Source organism: Octopus sinensis, unplaced genomic scaffold, assembly GCF_006345805.1.
Source record: "Octopus sinensis unplaced genomic scaffold, ASM634580v1 Contig00366, whole genome shotgun sequence".
Lineage (NCBI taxonomy): Eukaryota > Metazoa > Mollusca > Cephalopoda > Octopoda > Octopodidae > Octopus > Octopus sinensis.
In genome coordinates, this window is record NW_021823893.1 from 179 (window position 1) to 18,374 (window position 18,196).

Here is an 18,196-nt window from a genome sequence, read left to right on the forward strand (position 1 = left end):
GGAAGCATGTGGTTGGAAAATAAGCTTCTTACCACATGCCCACTCCTGTGAAGCGAATGGTTTACATCGGGGATTTTTAGAGTAGTAAGCACAACAACACATGTATACCCATCATTAACACTTTCATTATCAACCCGGCTGAAACCGGTTCGGGCTCTGAGTACAAATGTCTTGTTTTCATAAGTTTTGAATTCAAATCTTCCACCAAACCTCAGTCACAATTTATGTTCCTAACACTAGCTGAATGATAACTAAGTTATTTTACTAAATTCTTTGTTATGTTTAAAATTAATTAAAAGAATCTCAGAGCATCTCAACAGAAATATGGTAACAAAAGGGTTAAGAAGAAAAATAATCAGCAGAAGACATGAGAGAAAGAGACCTCATTGTGGTCACTCTATATGCTAGAAATAATAGCCTAAATTTCCTACTGTCCACACCCTTTCAACTGCTTCTAATGTCCATGATAACTAAGTTATTTTACTAAATTTTTTGTCATATTTAAAATCAATTGAAAGAAACACAGAGCGTCTCAACAGAAATATGGTAAGAAAAGGGTTGAACATTCTCCATGACATTTTTGTATACTTTTTAAAGACATTGGGGTGCAATTTGAGGGGAATTTAGCTGCTATTTCAACAATGACGATTATGATAATACAGATGATGATGATGATGATGATAGTGGTGGTGGTGATGTTGATGAGGATTATAATATTGAGAATAAAATGATGACAATTAGGAGGATAATCAGGATACTTAGGATGATGATGATGATGACAATGATGATGATGATGAGGAGGAGGAGGAGACGGAAGAGGAGGAGGGGGATAATGGTGCTTATGATGTTGAGAATAAAATGAGGGGCAGTAATGGTGATGACGATGATGACGACGACGACGATGATAATGAGAATGATGATGACGGTAAGAATGTTAATGATGATGATGATGATGATGATTATGAGAACGATGACTACGATGATGAGGCTGGTTGTCGATGATGCTTGATTAACAATGTAAAAAAAACAATACAAAATACAAAAAGCAAAACAACAACAACAACAACAATAAGAAGAAGAAGAAGAACAATAACAACAACCACAACAAACGTTACAACGAGAGCGATAACAACAACAACAACAACAGCAATGAGATCAGTAACAGTCAGCGACAACAACGAGAAGAAGAAGAACAATGGCCATATCGTCCAAAACATGTAGACCAGTGCTAGTTCTGTTGTCTGCTGCAGAAACGCAGAAACAGTATGTCTACCGATGGTCTACCAACCCTCCTGCCCACCCCTTCTGCCATCACTACATTGATTTTTTTTTTATTATTTTGTGTGTGTACAGAGTGTGTATGTACTTGTGTGTGTGTGTGTGTGTGAGAGCGAGTGTGTGTGAGTGTGTGTGTGTGTGTGTGTGTGTGTGTGTGCCACCCTCCCATCAACTGCCCGCTTCCCCCCACCCCCCTTTCGGCTGTAATTTTGTCTGAAGAGAGAAAGAGAAAAGAGAGAATTATATCTCTATTGATTTCTGTGTGTGAGCATACATGTGTGTATGTATATATATATATATATATATATATATAAAATAAATATGTATATAATATATATATTGTATGTATATATATATGTATATATATATATGTATATATATATGTATACTATATGTATATATATATGTATATACACATATATATATATGTATGTATGTATATATACATATATATATATATGTATATATATATGTATATATGTATATATATATACATATGTGTGTGTGTGAATGTGTATATCTATGTGCGTGTATATGCCTTTGTGTGTGTGTGTGTGTGTGTGTATGTGCATTTAAGTGCAAATAAGTATGTCCAGTGTGTGTGTATGCATGTATATACATATGTGTGTGCCTTTAAGCAACTGTGTGCCTCTAAAGGCATGCAAGGGAGTCTGTGTATGTATATATACATATCTGTGTATGTGTGTATCTGTATAACTATGTATCTAAATGATGATGTGTGTGTATGTGTATATATGTATATGTATGTGTGTATGTAAGTGCACAACTAAATGTAGATATCTCTATGTGATGGTGTGCATGTATGTGTGTGTAAGTGTAGAACTAAATGTAGATATCTCTATGTGATGGTGTGCATGTATGTGTGTGTAAGTGTAGAACTAAATGTAGATATCTCTATGTGATGGTGTGATGTGTGTAAGTAAACTAATTAGATATCTCTATGTGATGGTGTGCATGTATGTGTGTGTAAGTGTAGAACTAAATGTAGATGTCTCTATGTGTTGGTGTGTATGTATGTATATATATGTATGTCTGTGTGTATATGTGTATATATATTTTGTGTGAGTGCATGTACCACTAAATGGAGATGTCTCGATATGCTGGTGTGCGTGTACGTGTGTATATGTATACATATTTGTACGTGCATGTGTACCACTAAATGTAGGTGTGATTATGAGTTGGTGTGCATGTGTGTGTGTATATGTATATGTGTGCGTATGTGTACAACTAAATGTAGATTCTCTATGTGCCAGTGTGTATATATGTGAATGTATGTATATATATATGTATATATATATATATATGTATATATGTATGTATATGTATATATGCATGTGTGTGATAGTGCACCACTAAATGTAGATGTCTGTGTGTTGTAGATGCGGTGTGTGTGTAATAGCTTCAAATGGATGTATAATTTGGCGTGTTGATGCGTATACTTGTGTGTTGGTATGCAGTTGTCATTGTTGTTCTTGTTGCTGCTGTTGTTCTTCTTATTATTATTGTTATTCTTCTTGTTTTTGTTGTTTTACTGTTGTTGTTGTGGCTGCTGTTGTTGGTTTAGTTGTCGTTGTTGTTGTATGTTCCCAACATCAGACCTGAATGAACAGAACTACCACCAAAGACATTCCACTTATGACCATCCTGTCGTTTACAGGTGCAAATTATGTAAAGTACCCTTCCAGTTTTTTCTATATTTGATGAAGCTAAGGTTAGATGTGATGGAGATTTGACTGCTATTTCTATAAGATCAAGCTACCATGTAGAGGTCTCTTTCTTTTTGATTCATACATATTTGTATACAAAAATACATAAGACAGTAGATAATTATTTAAGGGAATTTTCGGCTGCTATTTCTAGCAGGTCTAGCTACTACATAGAGGTCTCCGACATTGGTTCATACATACATATATACATACATACATTTGAAGACTACAGATCCAAGCCATCACTGGAACTGTAAAGATCTGTAAAACTTTCCAGAAGTTTATCATCATCATCATCGTTTAACGTCCGTTTTCCATGCTAGCACGTGTTGGACGGTTCAAACGGGGTCTGGGAAGCTAGGCTCCAGTCTGATCTGGCAGTGTTTCTACAGCTGGATGCCCTTCCTAACGACAACCACTCCGTGAGTGTAGTGGGCGCTTTTTATGTGCCACCGGCACAGGTGCCAGGGGAGGCTGGCAGCATCCATGATCGGTTGGTGCTTTTTACGTGCCACTGGCACAGAAGCCAGTCAGGGCGGCGCTGGCATCGGCCACATTTGGATGGTGCTTTTTATGTGCCACCGGCACAGGTATCATTTAAATATATATGACATTTGTCTGTCCTTGTTTGTCCCCTTTGTGTTTAGCCCCTTGTGGGTAATAAAGAAATAGGTATTTCGTCTGCCATTACGTCCTGAGTTCAAATCCCGCCGAGGTCGAATTTACCTTTCATCCTTTCGGGGTTGATTAAATAAGTACCAGTTACGCACTGGGGTCGATATAATCGACTTAATTCGTTTGTCTGTCCTTGTTTGTCCCCAACTATGTTTAGCCCCCTTTTGGGTAGTAAAGAAATAGGTATTTCATCTAGCGTTACATTCTGAGTTCAAACTCCACCAAGGTTGACTTTGCCTTTCATCCTTCCGGGGTCGATTAAATAAGTACCAGTTATGCAGTGGGGCTGATATAATCAACTTAATCCATTTGTCTGTCCCCTCTATGAGGGTTCCATCTGATCCGATCAATGGAATAGTCTCTCTTTTACTCTCTCTCTCTTTTACTTGTTTCAGTCATTTGACTGCGGCCATGCTGGAGCACTACCTTTAATCAAGCAACTCGACCCCAGGACTTATTCTTTGGAAGCCTAGTACTTATTCTATCGGTCTCTTTTGCCGAACCGCTAAGTGACGGGGACATAAACACACCAGCATCGGTTGTCAAGCAATGCTACGGGGACAAACACAGACACACAAACACACACACACACACATATATATAAATACATATATACGACGGGCTTCTTTCAGTTTCCGTCTACCAAATCCACTCACAAGTCTTTAGTCGGCCCGAGGCTATAGTAGAAGACACTTGCCCAAGGTGCCGCGCAGTGGGACTGAACCTGGAACCATGTGAAATTAACAATGAAGTGGCTGAGTACTCCACAGACACGTGTACCCTTGCTGTAGTTCTCAGAGAGGTCCTGTGTGATACAGAATATGACAAGGCTGGCCCTGATGAATTACAGGTACTACTTGAGCAGACTGGAGCAACATGAAATAAAGTGTCTTGCTCAAGGTACACAATGCGTCATCATCAGGTATTGAACTCACAACCTTTATGATCACGAACCAACTACCTCTAACCACCAAGCCACATACCTTCACAGCCTGTTCATGAAATTAACATCGAACTGGCCAAGTACTCCACAGACACGTGTACCCTTAATGTAATTCTGAGGGAGATTCAGCATGACACAGAATATGGCAAGGCTGGCCCCCTTTGAATTACTGGTACAACTCATATTTTTTCCCAGCTGGAGCAAGGTGTAAAAAAATGTCTTGATCAAGGGCAAAACACACTGCCAGGAATTGAACACGCGACCTTACAGTTGTGAGCCGAACGCACCCTTACCTCTAAGCTAAATGCCTTCACAGAGAACATAGTACGTACATCACCGATCTCGTCTTAATCGTTATGTGTCCATTAATTGTTGCTAATTTGACAATAATTATAAAACAATAGATTGCTATCATTGGAACTGAAGACGGTTAGAGGCTGTTGAAGATTATTGGTGATTCTAATGCGAAAATCATGAAGACGACTTCTCTTTCTTGGACTCAATAAATGCTTTTTTACATACATACATGTGTGTGTGTGTGTATAGAAATAGAAGTTTATATTATATATATATATGCACGATATATACATATGTGTGTGTGTGTGTGTATAGAAATAGAAGTATATATATATATATATATATTCATGATATATACATATATGTGCGTGTGTGTGTGATTTTTTTATACATACGTGTGTGTGTGTGTGTGGTTATAGAAATAGAAATTTATATATATGCATGATATATACATGTGTGTGTGCGTGTATGTGTGTGATTTTTTTATACATACATACGTACGTGTGTGTGTGGGTGGGTGTGTATAGAACTAGAAGTTTATATATATGCATGATATATACATATGTGTGTGCGCGTGTGTGTGTGTGTGGGTATAGAAATAGAAGTTTATATATATATGCATGATATACGTGTGTGTGTGATCTTTTTTAAAACATACATACACATTCATATATGTGTTGTGTGTGTGTGTACAGAATTAGAAGTGCTTATATATGCATGATATATATATGTGTGTGTATGTGTGATTTTTTAATATATACATAAATATACACATTCATATGTGTGTGTGTGAATGTGTGTATATAGAAATAGAAGTGTTTATATATTCATGATACATATGTGTGGGTATGTGTGATTTTTTTATACATATATACACACACACATTCATATATCTGTATGAGCATGTGCCTATGTATATAAGAATTCGAAGTGCATGATATATATGCATGTGAATTAGAAGTGCTTATATATGCATGATATGTGTGTGTGTGTGCGTGTGTTTTTATACATACATACACACATTCATATATGTGTGTGCATGTACAAAATTAAAAGTGCTTATATATGCATGATATATATATATCATCATCATCATTGTTTAACGTCCGCTTTCCATGCTAGCATGGGTTGGACGATTTGACTGAGGTCTGGCGAACCAGATGGCTGTACCAGGATCCACTCTGATCTGGCAGAGTTTCTACAGCTGGATGCCCTTCCTAATGCCAACCACTCCGAGAGTGTAGTGGGTGCCTTTACGTGCCACTTGGCACGAGGGCCAGTCAGGCAGTACTGGCAATGACCACACTCAGATGGTGCTTTTTATGTGCCACCTGCACAGGAGCCAGTCCAGCGGCACTGGCAAAGACCTTGCTCGAATGTTTTTTCATGTGCCACCAGCACAAGTGCCAGTAAGGCAAAGCAGGTAACGATCACACTCAGATGGTGCTTTTTATGTGCCACTGGCACGGAGGACATCATGCTCAGATGGTGCTCTTAGGGTCCACCAGCACGGATGCCAGTCATCAAATTTGTTTTCGATTTCGATATATATATATATTATATATATATATATATATATATATATATACACACACAGACATGTGAGTGTTTGTAACTTTTTGTATATACATACATATACACATTCATATATAGTTAATCCAAACATGAAAGCACAAAAAAACACAACAACGTGAGAGGACGTGGAACAAGTATAGTATTATTGGACGCTCAGAAAGAGGAGGGTTTAACATTTCGAGCGGAGCTCTTTGTCGGAAACATAGAAGGAAAGATCCAGAGAAGGGAAGACAGAGGAAAAAAAAATCGCTAACGGTACACACGAGATCACATTCATATATATATGTGTGGTGTGTGTGTGTGTACACATATCTATCTACAGCTGTATGCATAAAAAAATGTGTTTATTGACATTTATACACACAATGCACACACAAACACATACATGCACACATATAGACTCACACATACAAACCCATATACACACATACATACGTACATACATACACACATACATATATACAACATTCAAACATACATACATACAGATATACATATAAATACATATATATATATATATATACATACATACATACATACATAGACACACATATATACATTAGATACAAATATATAAATACATGTATGCATATACATATACACATACATAGACACACACATATACATTACATATACATATATATATATATATATATATATATTTATACATACATAGAAAGAAACACACATACACAGAACACACACACATACTCATACATACAGACACACACACACACATATTTATACACATACACATTTTAAAGAAATATGTAAAAATGCATTTAAAACAAAATAAAAGGCTAAACCCTATGTAAACAAAATATATAAATTTAGAAGTGGCAGAGTTCCCTACGATATCAGCAACAGCAACAAGAACAAGGTGAAGACATACAGACAGATACATTAAGAGAGCCAGCCATGTGTAAGAAGAATGAGAGCCACACCCCCCCATCTTGGCAGGAGCAAATGGCACCACCACCACCACCACCACCACCATCGCCATCATGAACATCATAACCACCATCACATTTATCATCACACTCACCACCACTGCCACCACCACCACCGCCAATAAGAACAACACAACATCTACCACCACCATCATCACCAACACACCACCACCGCCAATAAGAACAACAACAATACCATTGACAACATCACATCCACCACCACCATCATCACAAACACCACCATCACCAGCACCAACACCACCATCATCATCACCAACACACCACCACCACCACCAATAAGAACAACAACAATACCATCGACAACACCACATCCACCACCACCACTACCACGTCACCAATACCACCACCACCACCACCACCAAAACACTACCACTTACAAACAACACCCAACCATCACCACCACCATATCCAACACCATCACCACCACCACCAACAGCAACAACAATTCTACCATTTTTAAAACATACCTATGTTTACCTGTAAGGAGTAATCCAGTACCACCACCACCCCCACCACCACCACCACCATCACCACCACCACCACCACCATCACTACCCATCCTCACCTAATCTGGTGCCTTTCTCTGGCTGCAGAGCACTTCATACCCCCCAGCAGCCACTCTTTGCAGCCATCCCGCCGCCACCATTCACAGCTTCAGAAATGGGATGGGGCATTTAGGGAACAAGAGTAGTGATGGTCGGTAGAGGAGAGGGAAGCGATGATGAGGAAAGGCACACACACACACACACACACACACACACATTTATATATGTGCATAAAACAGTACTCTCTTTTACTTGTTTCAGTCATTTGACTGCGGACATGCTGGAGCACCGCCTTTTTTAATCGAGCAACTCGACCCCGGGACTTATTCTTTTGTAAGCCCAGTACTTATTCTATCGGTCTCTTTTGCCGAACCGCTAAGTAACGGGGACGTAAACACACCAGCATCGGTTGTCAAGCAATGCTAGGGGGACAAACACAGACACACAAACACACACATATATATATATACATATATACGACGGGCTTCTTTCAGTTTCCGTCTACCAAATCCACTCACAAGGCTTTGGTCGGCCCGAGGCTGTAGTAGAAGACACTTGCCCAAGGTGCCACGCAGTAGGACTGAACCCGGAACCATGTGGTTGGTAAACAAGCTACTTACCACACAGCCACTCCTGCGCCTAGGGTATAATTTGAGGGAGATTTTGCTGCTATTTCTAGAAACTCAAGCCACCAGGTACAGGTCACCGTTTATGGATTAAATATACGTATATACATAAAAAAACCAGTTAGGGTATGATTTGAAGGAGTTTTGGCTACTGTTTCTAACAAATCAAGCTACCATGTAGAGGTCTCCCTCATTGACTCATACAAACATAAGGCAGTAGGGTATGGTTTGAGGGAGATTTGGCTGCTATTTCTACCAGTCTAGCTACCATGCAGAGGTCTCCCTCATTGGTTCATACATACGTAAGACAGTAAGAGTGTGATCTGAGGGAGATATGGCTGCTATTTCTACCAAGTCTAGCTACCATGTAGAGGTCTCCCTCATTGACTCATACATACATAAGGCAGTAGAGTGTGGGTTGACGGAGGTTTGGCTGCTATTTCTAGCAGGTCTAGCTACCATGTAGAGGTCTCCCTCATTGACTCATACATACATAAGGCAGTAGAGTGTGGGTTGAGGGAGGTTTGGCGGCTATTTCTAGCAGGTCTAGCTACCATGTAGAGGTGTCCCTGCTTGGCTCAGACATACATTTATACATAAGACAGAAGGGCGTGATTTGAGGTAGATTTGACTGCTATTTCTACGAGATCTGCCTACTAGAGGTCCCTCTCATTGGCTCATACATAAGAAAGTAGGGTATGATTTGAGGTAGATTTGACTGCTATTTCTACGAGATCTGCCTACTAGAGGTCCCTCTCATTGGCTCATACATAAGAAAGTAGGGTATGATTTGAGGTAGATTTGACTGCTATTTCTACGAGATCTGCCTACTAGAGGTCCCTCTCATTGGCTCATACATAAGAAAGTAGGGTATGATTTGAGGTAGATTTGGCTACTATTTCTACATATACATATACAAGACAGCAGGGTGGTATCTGAGGGAGATGTTGCGGCTATTTCTGCCAGGTATATATGCACCCCCCCCCCCACACACACACATACATAAGACAACAGAGAGTGATTTGATAGAAATAACAACCGAATCTCCCTCAAATCACATTATACTGTTTTATGTAAGCATCAGATATATAAGGCTTATAAAGGGTACCTAGACCTGGTAGAAATGGCAGCCAAGTCTCCCTCAAATCATAGCCTACAGGCTTATGTATGAATATATATATATCTATGAGTCAATATGGGGGGACCTCTACATGCTAGGAAGACCTGGTAGAAATAGCACCCCAATCACCCTCAAATCACATCTTTCTGTCTTGTGTATGTCTATATGTATGTATGGGCCAATGAGGGAGACCTGTACATGGTAGGAAGATCTGGTAGAAATAGCAGCCAAGTCTCCCTCAAATCACACCCTTCTGTCTTACATATGCATATGTATGTATGACCCAATGAGGGAGACCTCTATGTGGTACGAAGAACCGGTAGAAATAACAGCCAAATCTCCCTCAAATCACACCCTTCTGTATTACGTATGTATGAGCCAATGAGGGAGACCTCTACGTGGTAAGAAGACCTGGTAGAAATAGCAGCCAAATCACCCTCATATCACACCCTTCTATTTTATGTATGTATGAGCCAATGAAAGAGACCTCTACATGGTAGGAAAGCCTGGTAGAAATAGCAGCCAAATCTCACTCAAATCACACCCATCTGTCTTACATATATATATGTATGTATGACCCAATGAGGGAGACCTCTACATGGTACAAAGACCTGGTAGAAATAGCAGCCAAATCACCCTCATATCACACCCTTCTATCTTATGTATGTATGACCCAATGAGGGAGACCTCTACGTGGTACGAAGACCTGGTAGAAATAGCAGCCAAATCACCCTCATATCACACCCTTCTATCTTATGTATGTATGAGCCAATGAAGGAGACCTCTACGTGGTAGCACGACTTGTTAGAAATAGCAGCCAAAAATTCTTTCGGCACAGAAAGCAATGTAGATTTTGATACAAAACATCTAAAAAAAAGGTAAAATGAAAAGAAAACAAAGAAAAAAAAAACAAATGACAGGATGGTCATGGATGGAACACCTTCGATCATAAGATCTGGCTGATCAAGACTGACCTAGTTTTACACAACAACAACAACAACAGCGCTACCACCACCACCGCCATCATCACTGACATCATTATGATGATCAGCATTATCATCATCGTCATCATCGTCATCATCATCACTTCTATCACCCCCCCCCCCCCGATCCCACCATACTGCAGCTTCTGTGAAAATGGTGCAGAGGTGGAAGAGAGAGATTTTTCGTGAACAGCCGGAGTAATTGACCAGATAAAACTATGATTAGTTTATGCTGGCCCCTTTTTACTGTATATGTGTGTGAGAGACAGAGAGAGTGTGTGTGTGTGTGTAAGAGAGAGAAAGAGTGTGTGTATGCGTTCGTTTTGTATTTTTGCATGTATGCATATGTGTACGTGTTTATATATGTAGATAGACAGACAGACAGACAGCTAGATAGATAGATAGATAGATATAGATAGATAGATAGATAGATAGAAAGATAGATAGATAGATAGATAGATAGATAGACAGACAGACAAATAGATAGATAGATATATAGATAGATGGATAGAGAAAGATATAATTACATATGTATATATATATATATATGATAAATACATAGAAAGATAGGTGTGTATATATATATATATATAGTTATATATTATGCATATATAGTTATATATGCATAGACACACACACATATATATATATACACAATATACACACACACATACATATATACATGCAAATATATACATATGTATATAACAGGCATTATATAACATGTATATATACGCATATATTTACACACAAACACATATATATTTATATATATAATATATATGATGATGATATGATATATATATATATATAATATATATATATATTAAATATATTATATAATATATATATATATATATTATATACTCTCATTCAAGAGGCATGTAAGCATGTGATTTAATAGCAAACAACCAGCATTTTAAAACATAGTGTGTGTGTGTGTGTGTGTTTGTGTGGTGTGTGTAACAAGATATATATCATCATCATCAACATCAGCAGCAACAGCAACAGTAACTTCATGACTACCCCGCCATCACCAAATCTGTTGAGGTTCGTTTCGGGACCCCTGGCACACCACCTCTGCCACTACTCCCCCCCCCACTTCATTTTCCAACCCACCCCCACTCCTACCTGCAAGTGATTATCACCAAACTTTCAACACAGAATCAATACCATCTTCTGCACCTCCATCCACCATCACCATCATCATTATCATCACAACCAGCAGACATGACCATCACCACAGACATGACCACTACCATCACTGTCATCATCAACAGCATTAACGCTACCACATCCACATCCACCACCACCATCATCATCATCATCACAATCATCACCACCATCACCACCACAACTATCACCCTCGCCTCCACCATAATCATCATCACCCCCACCACCGCTACCACTATCATCATCATCATTACAATCATTGTCACCAACACCACCATCATCATCATCAACAGTAGCAGCACCATTATCATTGCCAATACCATCACCACTACTACCATAACCACCAGTACCACCACCACCCCTAAATTATACACCTCCTGACACACACAAGTAATCCTTCATTCCCTGTCCCACATTGGAGATACCGGTTTCCACTCTGAATATCTCGGGAATTTGATCTATTGACTGGATAGCATTATCAATGCTTTATTGTATAACTAGGAGCAAGCACTGCTGTGTGGTTAAGGAGTTTGCTTTCCGAACCTGTGGTTTCAGGTTCTGTCCCACTGCATGGCACCTCAAGCAACTACTTTTTCTACAGTCATAGACTGTGGACCAAAACCTTGTGAGAGGAAATGGTACACAGAAACTGAAAGAAGGCCAACACACACAAACACACACACAGACACACACACACACATGGATGCATATTAATAAATATTAGTGAGAGAAGTATTAATAAAGGTAAAGTTTATCCCCACTTAAACATGGATGTTCTGTTGGAACAAACAATACTGCGGTAGATATCACGAGAGAAACCCTTATATAGGCTTTTTGGAGGAAAATGCACTGCTGTTTATATTGCTAGCAGGGAGATAAATCCCAACCAACTCCAGTACTGAGACCACCAGATCATGTGGTTTCAACCTTCCTTGATCTCATCAGTGATGGACACTCGACTGCCTGAGATAGCAGTGACTCATCTCCCAACCAGTGGTATGCAGAAAATCTATGCCTGAAGACATACTGGTGTTGTGATTAGCCAATGAGCTTGTCAAAGTATATATACATTAGCGACAGAGGCAGTAATAATACAATGAAGTACTAATTAAATGTGATCATTTTGTTAAAATAAATTATACTGCAATAGATACCATGAAAGAAACGCTCATATTGGCTTTGGTGCAAAATGCACTGTTGTTTATATTGCTAGCAGGCAGATAAATCCTCACCAGCTCCAGACCAACAGATCATGTGGTTTCAACCTACCTTGGTCTCATCAGAGATGGATGTTCAACTGTTAGAGACAGCAGCAACTCATCTCTCTGCCAGCTATATATAGCAAAAAACAGTGCTAAAATAGGCACTGGTGTCGCAATTACTCAATGAGCTTCAGAAAATATATACCTAAGAGCATTACAAGGCAAAAATAACACTAAAATAGCTATCCTAAGTTGTTAGAAACAACAGCTAAATGTCTTTAAAATTACATTCTAGTACCATCTTAAGGGAAGGCAAACTTAAATAATTAAGGCAGTGAGCTGGCAGAATCGTTAGCATGCTGGGCAAAATGCTGAGCAGTATTTCGTCTGCCGCTACGTTCTGAGTTCAAATTCCACCGAGGTCGACTTTGCCTTTCATCCTTTCGGGGTCAATAAATTAAGTACCAGTTACACACTGGGGTCGAGGTAATCAACTTAATCCGTGTGTCTGTCCCTGTTTGTCCTCTCTGTGTTTAGCCCCTTGTGGGTAATAAAGAAACAAGTATTTTGTCTGCCTCTACGTTCTGAGTTCAAATTCCACTGAGGTCAACTTTGCCTTTCATCCTTTCGGGGTCGATAAATTAAGTACCAGTTATGCACTGGGGTCGAGGTAATCAACTTAATCCGTGTGTCTGTCCCTGTTTGTCCTCTCTGGGTTTAGCCCCTTGTGGGTAATAAAGAAACAAGTATTTTGTCTGCCTCTATGTTCTGAGTTCAAATTCTGCCGAGGTCGACTTTGCCTTTCATCCTTTCGGGGTCGATAAATTAAGTACCAGTTACGCACTGGAGTCAATGTAATTGACTTAATCCCTTTGTCTGTCCTTGTTTGTCTCCTCTATGTTTAGCCCCTTGTGGGCAATAAAGGAATAAAAAAACTTAAACAATGAAGTCGCATTAATACTGTAGCTAAAATGACAAGATGATCACAGCTGGAACACGTCTGGTCATAAATGCGGTCAAAGAGGACTGACCTAGGGTCAAAAGAAAACAACAGCGAGGTACACTATATCATAGACAATATCGTTGCCTGATCTGCCCAGAAACAAAGAAGGGCCAGCCATGACTAATACTGTCTCATTCATATAATTATTGCTAAGATACGAGTTTTAATATTCACTGAAGGAAATATGTTAACACCAACCGACAAACAGCCTCTCCATCCAGTACCATCTGCTTATATCTATCTATCTATCTATCTATCTATCTATCTATCTATCTATCTATTTATCTCTCTCTCTCTCACTCTATCTACCTATCTATGTATCAGTCTGTCTGTCTGTTTATCAATCTACACAAGTAGGGATATGTGTATATATATATATATTATATATATATATTATATATATAGTAATATGCATATAAGGAGAGAGAGAGAGAAAAACAGACAAACAGATAGATAGATGGACAGATAGTCAAACCAACAGATCATTATACATTTATATATATATATATATATATATATATATATATTAGAGAGAGGAGAGAGAGAGAGAGAGGCAGACAGAGATGGATAGATAGATAGATAGATAGATGAATAGATGGACAGACAGACACATAGAGACAGAGAGATAGATTGATAGATAGATAGATAGGCAGATAGATAGAGAGACAGAGGGATAGATAGATAGAGAGTGATAGATACAACATACATACATACATACATATATAAAAACAAACTCTTAAGAGCCTGGAGGTGACCGGCAACAGCTAAAAACCCTAATTATTGGTTTAACGATAAAATTATTTCTGATGGGGTGACATTATGAAGGGAATTTTCTGACACACTGAAGAGGGTTCTGTCCTTCATTCAAAGAAAGATGTACTAACATCATTCATTGACTCCAATAAGGCACTTAATCTGAAACATTGGGAATTACCCTCACCTTACGGTGTCATACAGAATCAAAAAAATTTCACTTTTGTACTAATTTAATACTAACAAGTGTACATACAATGTGTGCATGTATACCTATCTCTTTCTATATATACATATATATACATCATATACATCATCATCATCACGTGACCGACCAGTCCATCAGATGTAGTTACACATCGCTGGTCACAATGCGTTCGCATTGTTTTAGCCTTCGAACGACGCCACCCCGCTGGCTAAGCGAGCAGGCCAACAGAAGAAAGAGTGGTGAAAGAGTACAGCAGGGATCACCACCCCCTGCCGGAGCCTCGTGGAGCTTTTAGGTGTTTTCGCTCAATAAACACTCACAACGCCCGGTCTGGGAATCGAAACCGCGATCCTACAACCGCAAGTCTGCTGCCCTAACCACTAGGCCATTGCGCCTCCACATATATATACATACATACATAATATATATACTATGCATGTATGCATGTGTATATATGAGTAGTGCCCCCTGACAGGATCCCATGTCGCTGGCACGTAAAAAGCACCATCCGAATGTGGCTGATGCCAGATCCGCCTCACTGCCTCCTGTGTCGGTGGCACGTAAAAACCACCAACCAACTGTCGTTGATGCCAGTACCCCCTACTGTCTCTTGTGCCAGTGGTGAGTAGAAAGCACTATCCGAACATGATCAATGCCAGGTCCGCCTGACTAGCTCCTGTGTCGGTGGAACGTAAAAACCACCATCCGAATGCGATTGTTGTTAGTGCCCCTTGAATGGCTCTTGTGCCAGTGGCATGTAAAGAGCAACATCCGAACGTGGTCACCGACGGTACTGCCTGACTGGCTCCCGTGTCAGTGGCATGTGAAAAGCACTATCTGAACATGATCAATCCCAGGCCCACCTGACTGGCTCCTGTGCCAGTAGCACGTAAAAAGCACCCACTACCCTCTTGGAGTGGTTGGCGTTAGGAAGGGCATCGAGTTGTAGAAACATTGCCTGACCAGATTGGAGTCTGGTGCAGGTGCTGGCTCTCCAGACCTCAGTCAAACCATCCAGCCCATGCCAGCATAGAAAGTGGACATTAAACGATGATGATGATATATATATATATATATATATATATATATATATATATATACATACATGCATACGCACTATTTATGTATATATATATCATTGTAATTCTTTAATGTTCATCTTCTATGCTGATATGGGTTGGTATGTACACATAAATTTAACATATACACACATGATATATACATACATATATATATATATATATATATATGTGTGTGTTTGCATATGTAATATGCATGTGTGTATGCATATGTTTGTGTGTGCACAGGTGAGTGTGTCTGTGTGTGTGTTAACACATATGTGGTATATAATGTGTGTGTAAAATAAATATGAGTATATATTTACATATATATTTGTGCGTGCGTGTGTGTGTATAAAATATAGATACATACACATATATGTGTATATATAGATGTATTACAAACACACACTAGTGTGTGTGTTCCTAATATATATATATATATACTTATATTGGAGTGTATTAATATAGGTGAGTGTGTGTGTGTGTGTATAAGTGGACAGTGATGTCAATAAAGACTGCAGATGTCCATCCAACCGTCCAGTACTGGCTAAATTGAAAACACTTCTATATATTTTTGACAGTTTCTATCAGTGGTTATGTTGGTGGTGGAGGGGGTGGGTATGGCGGGCAATAATAATGGTGTCAGTGCTGGTGGTGGTGGTGTTGGTTGTGGTGGGAGTAATAACGTTGATGGTAATGTTGGTAGTTTTGCAGGTGGTTATTGTAGTGGTGGTGGTGATGGCCGTGGTGAGAGTAGTTATAGTGTTGGTGGTTGTGATGGTGGAGATATTGACAGTGGCTGTAATAATGATGGTGGTGGTGGTAGTAGTGGTGTTGGTGGTGAATTTTGTTGTGGCAGGTGTTGTTGCTGTAGTGCAAGCCAGTAGGGTTTGATCTGAAGGAGATTTGGTTGCTATTTCTAACAGGTCTAGCTACCATGTGGAGATCTTCCTTGTTGGCTCAAGACAGCAAGGTGTGATTTGAGAGAAATTTGGCTGCTATTTCTAGTAGGTCTAGCTACAATGCAAAGCTTGCCTTCATTAGCTCATACATACATAAGACTGCTGGGTGTGTTTAAGGGAGATTTAGTCGCTATTTCTAACAGGTCTACCTACTCATTGACTCATATATACATTTATACATATACAAGACGGTCAGATGAGATTTGAGGGAGATTTAGCTGTTATTTCTACCTGGTTTAGCTAACATGTAGAGGTCTCCCGCAATGGCTAATACATAAGAGAGTACGTTGTAATTTAAGGGAGATTTGGCTGCTATTTCTCCCAGGTCTATCTATCATTTACAGATCTCTCTCATTGGCTCATACATACATATACACAGGCATAAAACAGTAGGGTTTGATTTGAGGAACATTTGGCTGCTATTCCTAACAAACCTATTTACCATTTAGAGGTCTCCCTCATTGGCTCATACATTTATACATACATGAGATTGTAGGATATGATCTGAGGGAGATTAGGCTACCATTTCTACCAGGTCTAGTTATCATGTTGAGGTCTCTCTCTACACATACATAAAACAGTAGGATGTGATTTGAGGGAGATTTGGCTGCTATTTCTACCAGGTCTGGCTACTACATAGAGGGCTCCCTCATTGGCTCATACATACATATATACATACTTAAAGCAGTAGGGTGTGATCTAAGGGCGATTTGGCTGCTATTTCTAACAGACCTATCTACCACATAGAGGTCTCCTTCATTGGCTCACACATACACATATACACTTCTGATTTAAGGAAGATTTAGCTTCTATTTCTAACAGACCTATGTCCCTCATTGGCTCATACATGCAATTATACATACATAAGACAATAGGGTGTGATCTGAGGGAGATTTAGCTGCTATTTCTATCAGATTTAATCACCAAACAGAAGTCTCCCTGATTGGTTCATACGTCCATATATACATACATAAGACAGTAGGGTGTGATATAAGGGAGATTTAGCTGCTATTTCTTACAGACCCAGCTACCACATAGAGGTCTTCCTTGCTGGTCTTGACATAGAACTGCGATACGCTGAAGGGTAGCATGGC

The 18,196-nt window shown here is 39.3% G+C and overlaps 1 long non-coding RNA gene across 1 annotated transcript; it reads left to right on the forward strand.

Annotated features, from left to right (window-relative positions):
* The first annotated feature begins 9,320 nt into the window (after positions 1-9,320).
* Positions 9,321-17,795, forward strand: LOC118768653. Its single transcript, XR_005004436.1, has 3 exons — positions 9,321-9,333; positions 17,299-17,355; positions 17,745-17,795. It is a non-coding gene; the product is annotated as an uncharacterized LOC118768653 (long non-coding RNA).
* The last annotated feature ends 401 nt before the right edge of the window (positions 17,796-18,196 follow it).